A 13,795-nucleotide genomic window follows, 5' to 3' on the forward strand; every position below is an offset into this window, starting at 1 on the left:
TGAAAGAAATTATCTGCGTTTATATAACACCAGTCACATCATTAAGATACCCCAAAGTATTTTGAAGTCAATGAATTAGCAGTCAGGTTGCTTATAGCAAGGTCTCAGAAATAACAGGTGAATGACTGATGTTAATCTGTTTCATGTCGGGTGACGGTTGGCCAGGACGGAGAGGCCCTTCTGCCCATCAAATAGAGGGTATCTTTTCTGAAGGTCGAGACAGCCTCAGTTTAACATCTCATTTGAAAGTTAGCATCCCTGTTAATGTAATGAGGCAGAACTAATTAATGACCTCCATTGTAAAGGATCCTCTAGGTAAAATGGATCATAACATGATAGAATTTTGCGTTCAGTTTTGAGGATTGAGAAATTTGAGTCTGCAACTAGTGTATTAAATAAAGGCAATTGCAAGGGTGTAAAGACAGAGTTGGCTAAAGTGGAATGGGAGCGTAGGTTATAAGGTAGGTTGGTAGAGAAGCAGTGGCAGACATTTAAGGAGGTATTTCATAACTCTCAACGAAGACATATTCCATTGAGAGAATTATGTATGAGAAGGATGCAGCATCCATGGCCATCTCAGGAAGTTAAGTACGGTATCAAATTGAAAGAAAAGATGTACAATGCTGCAAGTAACCTAGAAGATTGGGAAAATTTAGAAACCAGCAATGGATGGCTAAAAAAGTAAGAAATTGGAGTATGTGAGAAAATTAGCAAGAAATGTAAAAACTTCTACAAGTATATAAAAAGAGTATATGATAAACTTTGGCCCCTTAGATGCTGAGACTGGGGAGTTAATAATGTGAAACAATGAAATGGCAGAGACTTTGAGCAAGTATCTTGTATCTGTCTTCACAGTAGAAGACACAAAGCATCCCAAATGTAGAAAATCAAGGGAGGGAGGAACTAATTGTACTAAAGGCTGACTAGTCCCCTGTATCTAATGGCCTGCATCCTACGGTGTTAAAGTGGCTGCAGAGATAGCGGATGTATTTGTTATAATCTTGTAAAATCCCCAGGTTCTGAAAAATCCCTGCAGATTGGAAAACCACAAATCTAATGTCACTTTTAAAGAAAGGAAGCAGACAGAAAGCAGGAAACCATAGACCAGTTACCATCTAGAAAGTGCTAGAATCCATTATCAAGGAGGAAGCAGCAGGACATTTTGAAAATCATAATGCAATCAGGCAGAGTCAGTCTGGTTTGGGGAAAGGGAAATCATGTTTAACAAATATTAGTTTTTTGAGGATGTAACAAGCAGGGTGGATAAAAGGGAGCCGGTAGATGGAGTAGAAGCATTTGAACTTTCAAAAGGCATTGGATAATGTCACATAAAAGGTTACTGCACAAGACAAGAACTCATGGTGTTGAGTGTGATATATTAGCATAGACTTCTCAGGTACAAGCCTCAATGGAACGTTCTGGTAGACATTTTTTAAATAGACAACATATTGCTTTAGTTCCAAGTTTAGTCATTTGCTCACTAATGTAGTTGGTAAAAACCTTATTTTTAGTACTATGTCTCTTTGCTTTTGGATGTCCAAAAGATTTTTAAAATATTCTTGCCCCATGCTAATTTTGCTTCCTTTTTCCATTGGTAGCTGTAGCTAGTTTTTAATAGGTTGGTTTTGTATTTGTAGTTTCTCTATTTGCTTACCTTTGCCCATTCCTATTTGGTATATTCCTTCTGATTTGTCACTATGCTTCTCAAGTATTAAATTGCAGCCAGTCACATACATGCAAAATTTGCATGAAGTGCAATTGCCAAAGTAAGATTGATAAAGTTAAGATTTTTTATAATGATTCATAGAATTATATATGGATTGTTGTTATTTGCAATAATGTTGATGCTTTCACAAACCTAATACGCATCTATTGAAAGGAAACAGAAGAGTCTTTAAAGAGGCCCATATTCAGGCAGAGGAAGTTAAATGGGTGATTTTCAATGGGAATGAGTGGAATTATTGGCCTATGTAGTTATTAGTGAAGTGATGGCATTCATCACTGACCTTGAAAAATGTAATATCTAATCATCTCAGTGGTGTGGATTTCACCTTTTTTCAAAATTAATTTGAGTCTGGCAACGTCAAAAAGTGACCTCCATGCACTCAGGAATAGTGATGTCATCGTTCAGGAGAAGCAGCCAATCACAAGAAGAATCCTCAAGGAACTTGAAAGTAAAATGCAATGACTATCTTTTTTCAATAAATTTTGCAGAGCTTAAATAAAGATGGGGACATACACACTAGCAGCTGAAATATCAAACTTAAAATGAAAACTGGATTTCTTTTTCATAATGGAAAAACTTGACATTACACAAACGCGAAATGTGTTTTCCAGAGTTGGGTTTTTCAGTAGTTATGACATTGTGCAATTAAAATCCTAGTTACACCTCAAATCACAAGGCGCAGCTTTTTCGGGGGTTGGGGTTTGTAACAGCAATATTATATTTTAGTGGAAGCTATTGTCAGTTCAGTGATTCCTAATTAATTTTCATCTGCAGAGACTTTAATAGCACACCCTATGGGGCAGTGTAGGATTGCTGATAAAGTCTGGATTTCCACATTTAACTGCGAATGGATTCCAGATGTTCTCAGTTTCACTCATAATGATAGCGAATGCTGACAGTTTTGCTGCTGTTACTGCTTCCGTTTATACCATATATCAGGTTAACAGTCATGAATTATTTATGTTTGCTCTTGAATTGTATGTTCAACGTGAAGTTCTTTTTTTAAATATACTACAATTAGAATTATACATTTTTCACACATTTTAGAAGAAAATAGATAAAATGTTAAATTGAAGAAAACCGAGAATAAGTCTGAGGGTTTGAAATATGTTAATTGCTCATCTTATTTCGAAAGAGCAATTAGTACATTTCTAGATTTTAGGCTTTGATCAATCTCCTTAATTACTGTACATTTCCTCTGCTGAACCTTAATTTTCAATCTCTAGATGGGCAAACAAACAGGACATTACAATTGATGCCAGGTTTAGGAATGTGCAGTTAATGTGGTAAGAATAACATTACTGTGTTTAATAAAGACAACTCTTCCAAAAATAACTTAGAAGTTGAAAGAACAATATTTAGAAATTAATTTTACAATACTGTTACAAAATCCAAGTAGGTATTCTGGCCCTCGGCCACATTGGAACACAGGCTAATGATTTGCATGGCTACCGACACTGTCTTGACTGCAGCATCTCCTGTGGGTCTTTTGGCATGCCGACAATTCTCCCTCAGATGTCCAGGCTTCCCACACTGAAAGCACACTGGGCGTGATCTGTTTTTCTTTCATTACTCCCCTTTTCTCTCAAGCCTGTTTTAGCTTCATTTACATCCTCCCTTCTCTCCCTGGCTTGTCAGCACTACCAGATCCGAATTTTCTTTGAGTTAGGAGACTGTGTGTTAATTCATTATTATCTACTATGATTGCTGCCTGTCTGGTTTTGGAGATCTTTTGTCCTCTACATGGGTCTTATGGGAAGGAGAAAGGGTTGTTGAACACTTGGAAGATAATGACATTTCTGAGGTTCTCATTGGTGGCATCTAAAGTACCCGTATCCATTGGTTGAAAACAAGTTGCTTAACCCTTTCAAACTGGATGTTAGTTTGCTTGGGCCAGTTGTGGAGAGTTTGGAATTTTTCGTGGTATCAACCTTAATACACTCAGGATAGCATTTTTGATCATTTCAGTCTAACAAACTCTTGTCAGATAATAGGGAATAAACCTCATAAGCTCTATCGGTTATCTGCTTTGCAGTAGAAAGGTCCAAGTCTCTGTTGGCCTCTTCAGCTGCTTTGCAAGCTTTTAACTGAGACATAAAATGCTTCCACAACCCCGGAAACAAACTTTGATGTCAATAGTGCATTCTTTAATAGCTCAACATTGCGTCCTGAACTGGGACAATTACCTCATTGGCGGTGTCCTCACTGAGGAGAGTGGGCCTTTCCTTACTCAGTTTGAGATGCCATAATTCCCTTCCTCGCTTTTTTTCTCTGGACAGCTCGTTCATTCTCCTTTTCCTGGAATTCTCTTTCCTTCCATTCCTTTCTCACTTTTTTTGGCATTTTCTTTCCCTTTTCCTTGTCTTTCTTGCCCCCAACCCGCACTCCTTCTCTCCTGTCTTTATTTTCCCTCTTTTTTGCTTGGAATTCTAACTCTAGTCACTGCTGTCCCAGCTGCATCTTTGCCAATGCTAGCATGTCCATTTCAGATTCTGCGCCTGACTCCTGTCCTGTTCTTCAAGCTCACTTGCAAAATAGTTGGTCACAAGTTTTAAGATTTCAGGTTTCCTAGTTTTTGGATGGATATTTATCTCCAAATGTTTAGCCACGTTCCTTAATTCTTCAATGGATAGGGCTTTTAAACAGTCCCATTTTAAATGTACTCCTAGGGATCAATTTGGTTTCCTGCTTCCAAGTTTTCATTTGTCTGTGGGTTTGATCCTGGATGTAGCCCCTAAATTTTTGTTATGACCAGGTGAAGAGGGGTGGAAAGGTTCCCCTCTTCTCACTCCTCATTTGATCACAGCAGGTTTTTTTTTAAAAAAGGATGTGTTTGCCAATTCCGTGAGTGTTTAACTGTTTACTTGCTGTGACTACAAAAGACACACAGGCCAGAACCTTACCTATGTCGAGCGGGCTGGGTGGGAGCGGATGGGGGTGGGTGCAGAGCCGACTGCTGCCCTTGATCGGCTGCGTGCCGCCATTTAATGTGGGCAGGCCAATTAAGGCCCACCCAGCGTGACACACAGCCGGTAGCACTGAGCGTTTCCATGTGCAGGTGGGGGTAGGGGGGCGATTCAGGGCCTGCGCTCTTTCGTGCACACATGCGAAAGAGCGCAGGAATGTCAGGCATGGAACTGCCTCAGGGAGATTAAGTTGCTTAAAAAATTTTGTTATAAACAAAATACAAAATTACTTAAACGTCCCCTCATATGACAGTGCCACATGAGCTGGGACAGGTTTTCATATTTAGGAAAATTTATCATTTAATTAATAAAGGCTTTAGTAAACCTCATCCTGCTCGTGGATGAGGCTTCCTAGAAAATGCGAAGGCTGCTTGGGCTCTTTGCCTGCCCGCCAACCTTAAGATTGGACAGGCAGTGTTGCAAACAACTTTAATTAATTTTTTAATGGCCTTAGGTCGTAAATAGTTTGGCGGGTGCACAGCCGCCTGTGGCGCACACCAGCCAAACGAAAGATCTAAATGAGATGTGATGACATCAGGACGCATGCCCATCTCGTGTCACTCCAGCATGTTGGGCTTGGCCCCGCACACCAATGGCAATATTTAGGCCACAGACAGGTTTTCTTGAGTTTTAAGAAAAGAGAGGATAGCTTTTATTGCACTTAACCCACTCTAAGCAAAATAATAAAAATGCTCCAGCTTTCACTCACACAAATAGGTTACAGAGTGGGGAGGATAGGTTAAGTAATTTAAAGTCCAGTAAAGTTAAAGGGGTATGCAGAACTTGAAGGATGGTGACTTGGCTGGCTTGAGGCTCTATTCAGTTGTCCTGCTGTTTTTGGCATCAAGGTGGTTTAAAGATGTAGATGGGTGATTTATCTGTTCTTCAGAAGATATCAGCTGTTGGGTTGAGTTGTATTTTTAAAAGATCTGTGACATGGAGAGTTAAAAACAGCAGACATGGTTCAATGCTTGCAAGTTGGATAGAGAGAGAGAAGAAACCCATACAAGGTCTTGCTCGTTCAGCATCTCAAGTTGCTTGTCCTTTTCTGCAGAGAAAACATGTGCTTCAGCACACAAAGGGTTGGCTTGTCACGTAGCCCTCTGCACCAACTGTCCAGTGACCCAAACATTGCCATGGCTATTGTATTTCAGTTGTAATTTGATTAACTTCATAACAATCTCTCTTTGAAAGAGTCCCATTGTCCAAGTGAGTAATGGTTTCTCTCCACTCAGTTGAGTACCTGGACGATTGTCTGGATGCTTTGATAATGGGATGGGAGATGGCCCCTATTCATAGTCCTCTAAGGCCATTGTTCCTGGTGTAGCTTTGCTAGTTGTCTCCATTTCAATGGTTTTGGAGTGTAGAAGGTAAAGTGATGCAAATGTACAGCATTTGGCTGTGATCTCACTAGAATGTGCTTTAATCTTAAAAAAAAAACAATTAGGGGTTTCCAGGCAGTGAATTCAATTTTTTATATATAAAGCATGGTTTCACAACAATACACAACTGAAAATGGGGACACTTTAAAATAATTGTAGCTTGAAAATGAAGCACTGTACCTTTTCAAATTTCTTTGAGGCTTATTTCTGAAGATAATAAGGTTGAATCTTATGACCAGAATATGGCAGATGGCTCCCAGAAAAAGAATGTACTCAAAAATAATCAATTTGAGATGTTGGGATTTTTTTTCCATCCCCACTGAAAACTTCATAACCATTTAGAATAAACATTAACATTGTTCTAATATAAAAACAAAAAAACTGCGGATGCTGGAAATTCAAAACAAAAACAGAATTACCTGGAAAAACTCAGCAGGTCTGGCAGCGTCGGCGGAGAAGAAAAGAGTTGACGTTTCGAGTCCTCATGACCCTTCGACAGAACTTGAGTTCGAGTCCAAGAAAGAGTTGAAATATAAGCTTATATTTCAACTCTTTCTTGGACTCGAACTCAAGTTCTGTCGAAGGGTCATGAGGACTCGAAACGTCAACTCTTTTCTTCATTAACATTGTTCTATCCATCAAAAACAATTACCTGGTCATCATCAAATTGCTATTGGGGTTTGCTATGTGTAAAATTGGCTGCTGTGTTTCCTACATTACAATAGTGACTAGACTTCAAAAGTACTTCATTGGCTGTAAAGTGCTTTGATATGTCCAGTGGTCATGAAACGCACAATATAAATGCAAGTCTTTTTTCTTTGATTGTATTCAAGACAATTATGCCAATAGACTGCTGTAACTAAATTTCTCTTACAAAATTTACTTATTAAAAGTGCTAACAGGCTATTAATTCTCCTGCTGCTTATGTTGTGTGAACTGTTGCTTTCCCTTAGCTATATTTCAATGCAAATGGCCACCATTTAAAAAAAATCCTACGACACAATTTCTGTTACATTCACCAAACTATATCAGTTTAAGCCACTAGAGAATTAAAGAGACAGTATGATTACTCACTTGATTTAAAATAGGAAAAGAAAATCATACTAGTCACAGAAAAGTCAAGGATTCCAATCTAATTTATGATAAAGATGCTGGCTACAAAAGTTTAAAATTGGTTTTCCCTTTGGCACGATTACCAAAAGCCAGTTTCTTTTCAAGAACCATACATTGTTCTCAATTAGGTTATTTCTATTGAAAACTCCACAATTTTTGTCATTGAGTAATATAAATGAACCTGCATCCCACTATTCTTCAGCAAAGGGCAATTGAATCCATTGTAGTACATTACACTTAGATAACAGATTTAAAACTAGGATAAATGGTGTGGCCAATCCATGAAAAAGCTATAACTTACTTATATAAGCCTTAAGTCAGTGCAAGACATTCCATGGATATGGTTGCTGAATACTCGATGCTGGCTCTGTGTCAGGGTTCAAGGCAGGTGCATTATTTATTTGTAATAGCAGTATATTCCAATTTGTATATAATGAGGAAATTTCTGTATATCTTTTGCTGTGCTTTTTCTAAAAAATACAATAATTGCCTGCTGGCTTCAGACATGCGCTTTAATTTGAAAGGGATAGTTGAATTTGTGGCCTCTACAGGGACTGGATGTTTTATTTTCAAACGTTAACTATGTTTTTTCTGGGAGTTCGTGTTGAACCCCAGGTGGCCAAGAGAGGATTGTACACCCTTTATCTTCTTAAGGAGCATGATTGGTTATTATTCTAATTGGCCATTAAAAGAAAGAATCTCTTTGAGCTTGGTGGTATGTTGAATCTTTGGAATCCTAGTAAAATGTATAGAAGCTGTGGGCTTTTCCCTACTGTTTCATTTCCTGCTTCTCATAATCTTTTTCACTTTGACAGCCTCCAATGGGTCAGCGCCTGTGCAGTGTTTTATCAGAGACTCTGTTGGAGGCTGTTGAAGGAAGGATTGTGGATATTATTGCTTTGGAGTGCTTCAAGTATCTTGTAATTCAAAATTGTGTGATAGTCGACTTGCATAGCCTTTTGCTTCTTTATAGTTATCTTGTAAATGAACTCAATTGTTAATAATAGCCTGAACCTGATGGTGTGATTCTAGTCCTCTTTCCCAATGGACAGACGAATGTAATGGCTCTTCCACCCTGTCCAACTTCTGATGCAGAATACAATACAAGGGTAATTCCTAGTTTGTGTCACACTATGATATGTATGAGTTTCATCCACAAGAAACATATACAAACTATTGAGAGAAAGCCTGAATGGTAATGATATATCTGGAAATCTAACATCAAGACTTCTACTAATCTTCAAGCGTATGAAAGAAAAATGCACAAATGGGAGATTTGCTGAATAAGTTTCAAATATCAATGTGTAGTGATATAAATGAAAGAGAAAATTCAGTAGAGAGTTAAACCTTTTGCAAGTTGCAGATTTTTTAAAAAATCAACAGTATATTCAACAACAATAGATTTTGTTTGATGCTGCTCACAGGGAAGAGCAAGGGAATCGGGGATGGGGAGGCTGATATGAAAAGAAACGTTCCCCATCCTTGGTTTCTCCTCTTATGCTGTTGGGTGGCGTTTTGATTTTTAAATTTAATACACAACAGCTGCTGCCACACAACCACAAATACAGATGTTCAAATACAGGGGACCTTTATACTCACAAAGGAACTCTGGGCCAACAACGGAAACCTAATGGGCTGAAAATGAACTGAAAGGACATCCAGCTGGCAAAGCTCCAGAACTAGACATCATCCCACGGGAGGCCAAAAGAAAGATGGAACAAGATGGGAGATACAACCAATCCTGGAATATTGGCTCATCTGGTTAACTACATACAATGACCATTTTGAAAATGAGAGCACCTGTTGCAAGTCGGTGGTTTTGCTGTGAATTAACTTCCTAAGCTTGTGCGTTAAATTGTGCTGCAGGTTGAAAATCAGAATAAGTTAAACAAAGTTCAGTTCAAGACCTTTGGGTTTTATTTATCTGAACATGATGAACCATCAAATTACACTTGACTTAGCAAAAACCAAACTTTGCACAATGGCTCAGTGGATCGTATTTATGATAAGTACATATTGCTAATAATTGCAAAATTGAATAATTGATGATAAAATATTTGAGTGAGACAGGTGCATTAATCAAACACTAAGATGGTTTTTGAACACATTTTTTGTAGGAGACCGAAGTGTGATATCTGTCAAGAAGCAAACTGAGAAAGAATCTTTGAAGCCACAGCTCTTCTGCCATAATTAACTGCATCACACCGATAATTCTTGATGGCCAATCGCATTGTAATATCTTTAATACTAGAAATAAGTTTAGAATGCTGATTTATAACTTGCAGAGCAGTATGATATGAAATAACCTAAGCTCCTCTTGCACCACTTAAACGCGCGAGCCCTTGTTTCTTTTTTTAGAACCTGTCCCTATCTGCAGTTGCAACACAAGCTGAGCTGAACTTCAACTAAAGCTCCATCGTCTTTATATTCGGTGTTCATATCTAGAGGACACATAAACTATTAAAATTGTTCCCATTTAATAGAGGCTGCTGTATTAAGGTTCTTTAGCTGCTGTGTGCTGCAACTCTGTGCTGCAGCATCTAATGTTTTGGAGAGCCCTTTAAACGTTAGCTTGTTATACTGAATGAGTGCAGCGAGGAAATTCTTGACATGTTTTTGTTCTTGTAGCTGTACTAATTCTTTTTATAGCCTAGACCTTTATTTGCATCAAACCTACTAGGACTGTGATATCACATGACAATTAAACATTAGTAACCAGGGCAACGGAATCTGTGCCATTTCTGAATCCCAAGTGCTAGTCCAATGACTGCCACAATCATGAACTTATTCCGAGCTGAAAACTGCATTTTTCACACCATTCTCATACTAAGAAATGGCATGCATTAGGCTCAAGGAATAAAGTCTGTCCAAATATTCTGATATATAACAGGCACTGTTAAGTTCCTTTGATATTCCTCATGATTTGCGAAAATAAACTGGAATTATATCATAACAAATTAGTCTCTGCCTGTTCAGTAACGTCCTTTGTGACAAGCCCTGTATTTGTCTTCTCAAAGTGCCCATTGTATCTATAACAATAATACCCATTTTTAGCCTGTCTGGACCGTTTTGAATGGTCTGTTCATGGGTTGATTTGGCAGGTGGCGTACACAGAGGACTGAAACGTCTGACTCATGTCAGTTGCCAATATTGGAGGTAGAGGCGGGTTGGGGAGGGGTTGGGGAGATCAAATACGGGGAAAGGTAAGGTGAGTCCAACAACAAAGTTACCCTGGCTGTTTCTGTGAGGGATGGAATGGGGGTGGCGTGGGAGGTATAGAAGGAATGGGATGACATGAGAGAGAAGGAATGGGAAGGATGGAATGGCACAGGATAGGGATGACACGGAAGGGGTTGTTGTTTGCATGCGATTTTTTTGTGCTGAAAGTCAAGGTCCACTAGGTTCGAATGAAGAGGTTTTAAACAAGCTGTTAGGTGAATTAAAAGAATACATCAGCATTGGTTCGATTGATGGAGAACTTGATAACAGTCTATACCCTTCAGAGTTTCTACACAGTTTAACATTAATGGGCAAATTGCTGCACAAACTTAGATTCAGGGAAGTAGCAGTTATAATGTTGCTGGAGACCTTGAATCCTGAAGAAAGATTTTGTCATGGAACAAGATTGATCGTTCGGAAGCTGATGATAAACGCTGAAGTGATAACGGGGAGATTTCAAGGAAATAGAGTATTTACTCCTCAAAAAACAATTGAGGCTCCCAGATCTGAACCTGAACGATAAGTTTTTATTCTGTTAAAGTTTTTGGTAGCTAGAACTCCTGTATTTAAAGAAGGACTGTTGCAATAAAGATATTAATTTGACCACAAAGGTTTTGTGGGTTTCTGCTAGTATTCAAGGTATGAATTGGCACCGATTTGTACACTCTTTAGTAAATCTGAAAGAGGCAGAACGGATTCCAAGATTTAGTAGCTAGTTTCCTGAAATCCTTTCAAGAGCCTTAAGTTGGCTTTCATAGTAATGTGTATTTTTTTTTACAGAAATGTAATGCTCTTTTAATTTATGCAGAGTTTATAAATTACCATGGTTTCCATGTACTTATTTCTCTATATTGGCTAGCCCCACTTGGAATGGATTCTCTGAAGGAGGTAATTGCCCAGCACTTTGTTACAAGAAGGCATCATCAAGGCAACCATCTGAGGTGAGTCTCCAAATGATTTAGGACTGCATTGCCTTTCTGTATCTCGTTCAGGATCCAGTGAATTGTGGAGGGGGCCAAAAGAAGAGGAAGCAACTCAAAAGTTGACAAGAATAAGAAAACAATACGAGCATACGCATTAGGAGCAGGAGTAGGTCAATCAGCCCCTCAAGCCTGCTCTGCCATTCAATAAGATCATGGCTGATCTAATTTTAACCTCAACTTCACATTTCTGTCTATTCCTGATAACCTTTTGCTCCCTTACTTATCAAGAATCTATCTATCTCTGCCTTAAAGATATTCAAAGACTCTGCCTCAACCACATTTTGAGGAAGAGAATTCCAAAGTTTCTCAACACTCAGAGAGATTTTTTTCCCTCATCGCTGTATTAAATGAGTGACCCCTTGGCGGAATTGTCCCAGAATTGCATTAAGTGCAGTAGCAGGCGTGAAAAATCATCCATATTGTTCGGTTCCCTCCTCATTAATTATGCAACCTGTGGAAATACACCGTCTCACTGGCGGGCAGCCTCTGAATTACCCGCCACACCATTACCTCACCATTTCCTCACTCTGGGTGCCATATCTAAACTGCAGCCGCACACACAGTTCTCAATGTTTGCAGCCCAGGACTGCTCCAGTGAAGACGTGGTCCTGAAAACCAGGAAGAGGTCAGTGACCTGTCACTGGAATGCCTTTTGGAGGTGCACCATGATGTCCTCCACCACTCTGGCCACAGGAGGTCCAGCAACCTCACCATTCCAGATTAGGAGGCATTGGCAGTGGTGGTCAGTGCCAACGCTACACAGAAAAGGCTGGTCATCCAGCATAGAAAGAGGATGAATGATCTCATCTGTACCGCCAGGGTAAGGCAATCATCTCATCACTCTAAACTCACACACTCACAAGCCCATCACACATTCACTGGCATCTCACTCACTGCCAACTCAAGGGACATCACCACTCACTCTCTCACATACACCCTCATATCTTCATCTGGCCTCATCTCCTCTGGAGACTGCCTCCTCAGCCTTCATTATCTTGAGGTCACTTGCACAGGTCAACATGTGCCCCCACATACACCCTGGGATAACCCCCTTCCCCAGTATAGCCCTTGCCTTGCAACCACTGAAAAGCCAACTCCATCTTACAGCTGATCTGGTAGGTTGAGACCTGCCCATGAGCCCCCCCTAAAAGTGATGTGGTGCTGCCTGTGAAACCTGGCGCTGATGACTGCGAGTGCTGCCTGAAGCAAGGTCGGCAAAGAAACCTTGAAGTCCTGAGCAAAGTGCAGCTCATCAGATGCATGTTGCTTATGTAGAGTTGTGAAAAACTTCAGCATGCCTGGATGATCAAGCGTAGGGGGATGGTTCCAGTGAGCAGGGCTTATAATGAGATGCTAAAGTATTGAAATTAGAGGCAGAATTTTGAGATCGGCAGGTGGGTGCAGTTGGCAGGACTGGGAGCAGCCAGGAAACGGCCTGCTCTCTGTGATCAGCCCCTGACCGTGATTTCAAGCTGACTGCTCAATTAAGGCCTGCCTAGCGTGAAACACGGCTCTTCACTGGTTGGGAAGAGCTGAGGTGGGGAGGGGTCCTGTCAGCTGCCGGGTCCAATGGCGACCTGGCAGCTGGTTTAAAAATGGCCCAGGCTGCCACGGAAGGACATCTATCCTGCGTTGTCTTGATGGAGTTGAGTGCGACTGAAGATGCCAGGCGGAAGGGAGGCCAGATGGGCACTCAGCCCCCTGCTTTTCAGATGAGTGCCTCGCGGTTCTGCTGGAGGAGGTGGCTGCCAGGAGGGGCACCCTTGTCCCCAGTGATGAGAGGGGGAGGCCACCATACCTCACAACGAGGACGTGGGAGGAGGAGGCAGCGTTGATGAGCAGCCATGATGTGGTGCGGCGCACATGGGCGCAGTGCTGGAGGTGGTTCAATAACCTGCTGCACTCAGGAAGGGTGAGTACTGTGTTGACATGGATCAGTGTGGTGAAGTGTTAAGGTGTGGCTGTCCCCCCTTGGAGCTCAGGGGTGCTAGAGTTTGAGTGCCAACTGTCAATAACGCTGGTGCTGGCCAAGGGGGAGAGCCTTGGCTGCTTGGACTGAGTGTCCTCTGCCTTGAGGGCCATGACTAGGATGTGCCCTACAAGGTGTTCCTCAGGTGGGGTTGACCAGGCTGCAATTGCACTGCAGGGAGAGAGTGGACTAATCAATGTCTTCTTTCTTTTCAGGAGAAGACAAGCCATAACCAAGAAGAGAGGGCACAGACGGAGGACTGCCCAACCTGCTGCTGCTCAGCAGGTTTGAGTGGGATGCCCTAGAGCTCGAGAGCCAGCATGCTCCCTGTGCAACTGGGTGTGGAGAGGCAGGGGTGCCAGATGAAGGTAAGAGTGCAGTGCACAGAGGTGAGACTTTCAGATTGTGCAACCATTCTAGTATTGTCTCCTCACTGA

The 13,795-nt window shown here is 40.8% G+C and overlaps 1 protein-coding gene across 1 annotated transcript in view; it reads right to left on the reverse strand.

The window, feature by feature from the left end:
• Positions 1-6,090: 6,090 nt before the first annotated feature.
• The window catches only part of LOC121285733 (copine-8), a 755,949-nt gene continuing 748,244 nt past the window's right edge, over positions 6,091-13,795 (reverse strand). Inside the window, exon 21 of the mRNA XM_041202466.1 lies at positions 6,091-6,119. The gene's annotated coding sequence lies outside the window, so the exon portion shown is untranslated. The remainder of the gene's footprint in view (positions 6,120-13,795) is intronic.

Source organism: Carcharodon carcharias, chromosome 13 (assembly GCF_017639515.1).
Source record: "Carcharodon carcharias isolate sCarCar2 chromosome 13, sCarCar2.pri, whole genome shotgun sequence".
Taxonomy (NCBI): Eukaryota; Metazoa; Chordata; class Chondrichthyes; order Lamniformes; family Lamnidae; genus Carcharodon; species Carcharodon carcharias.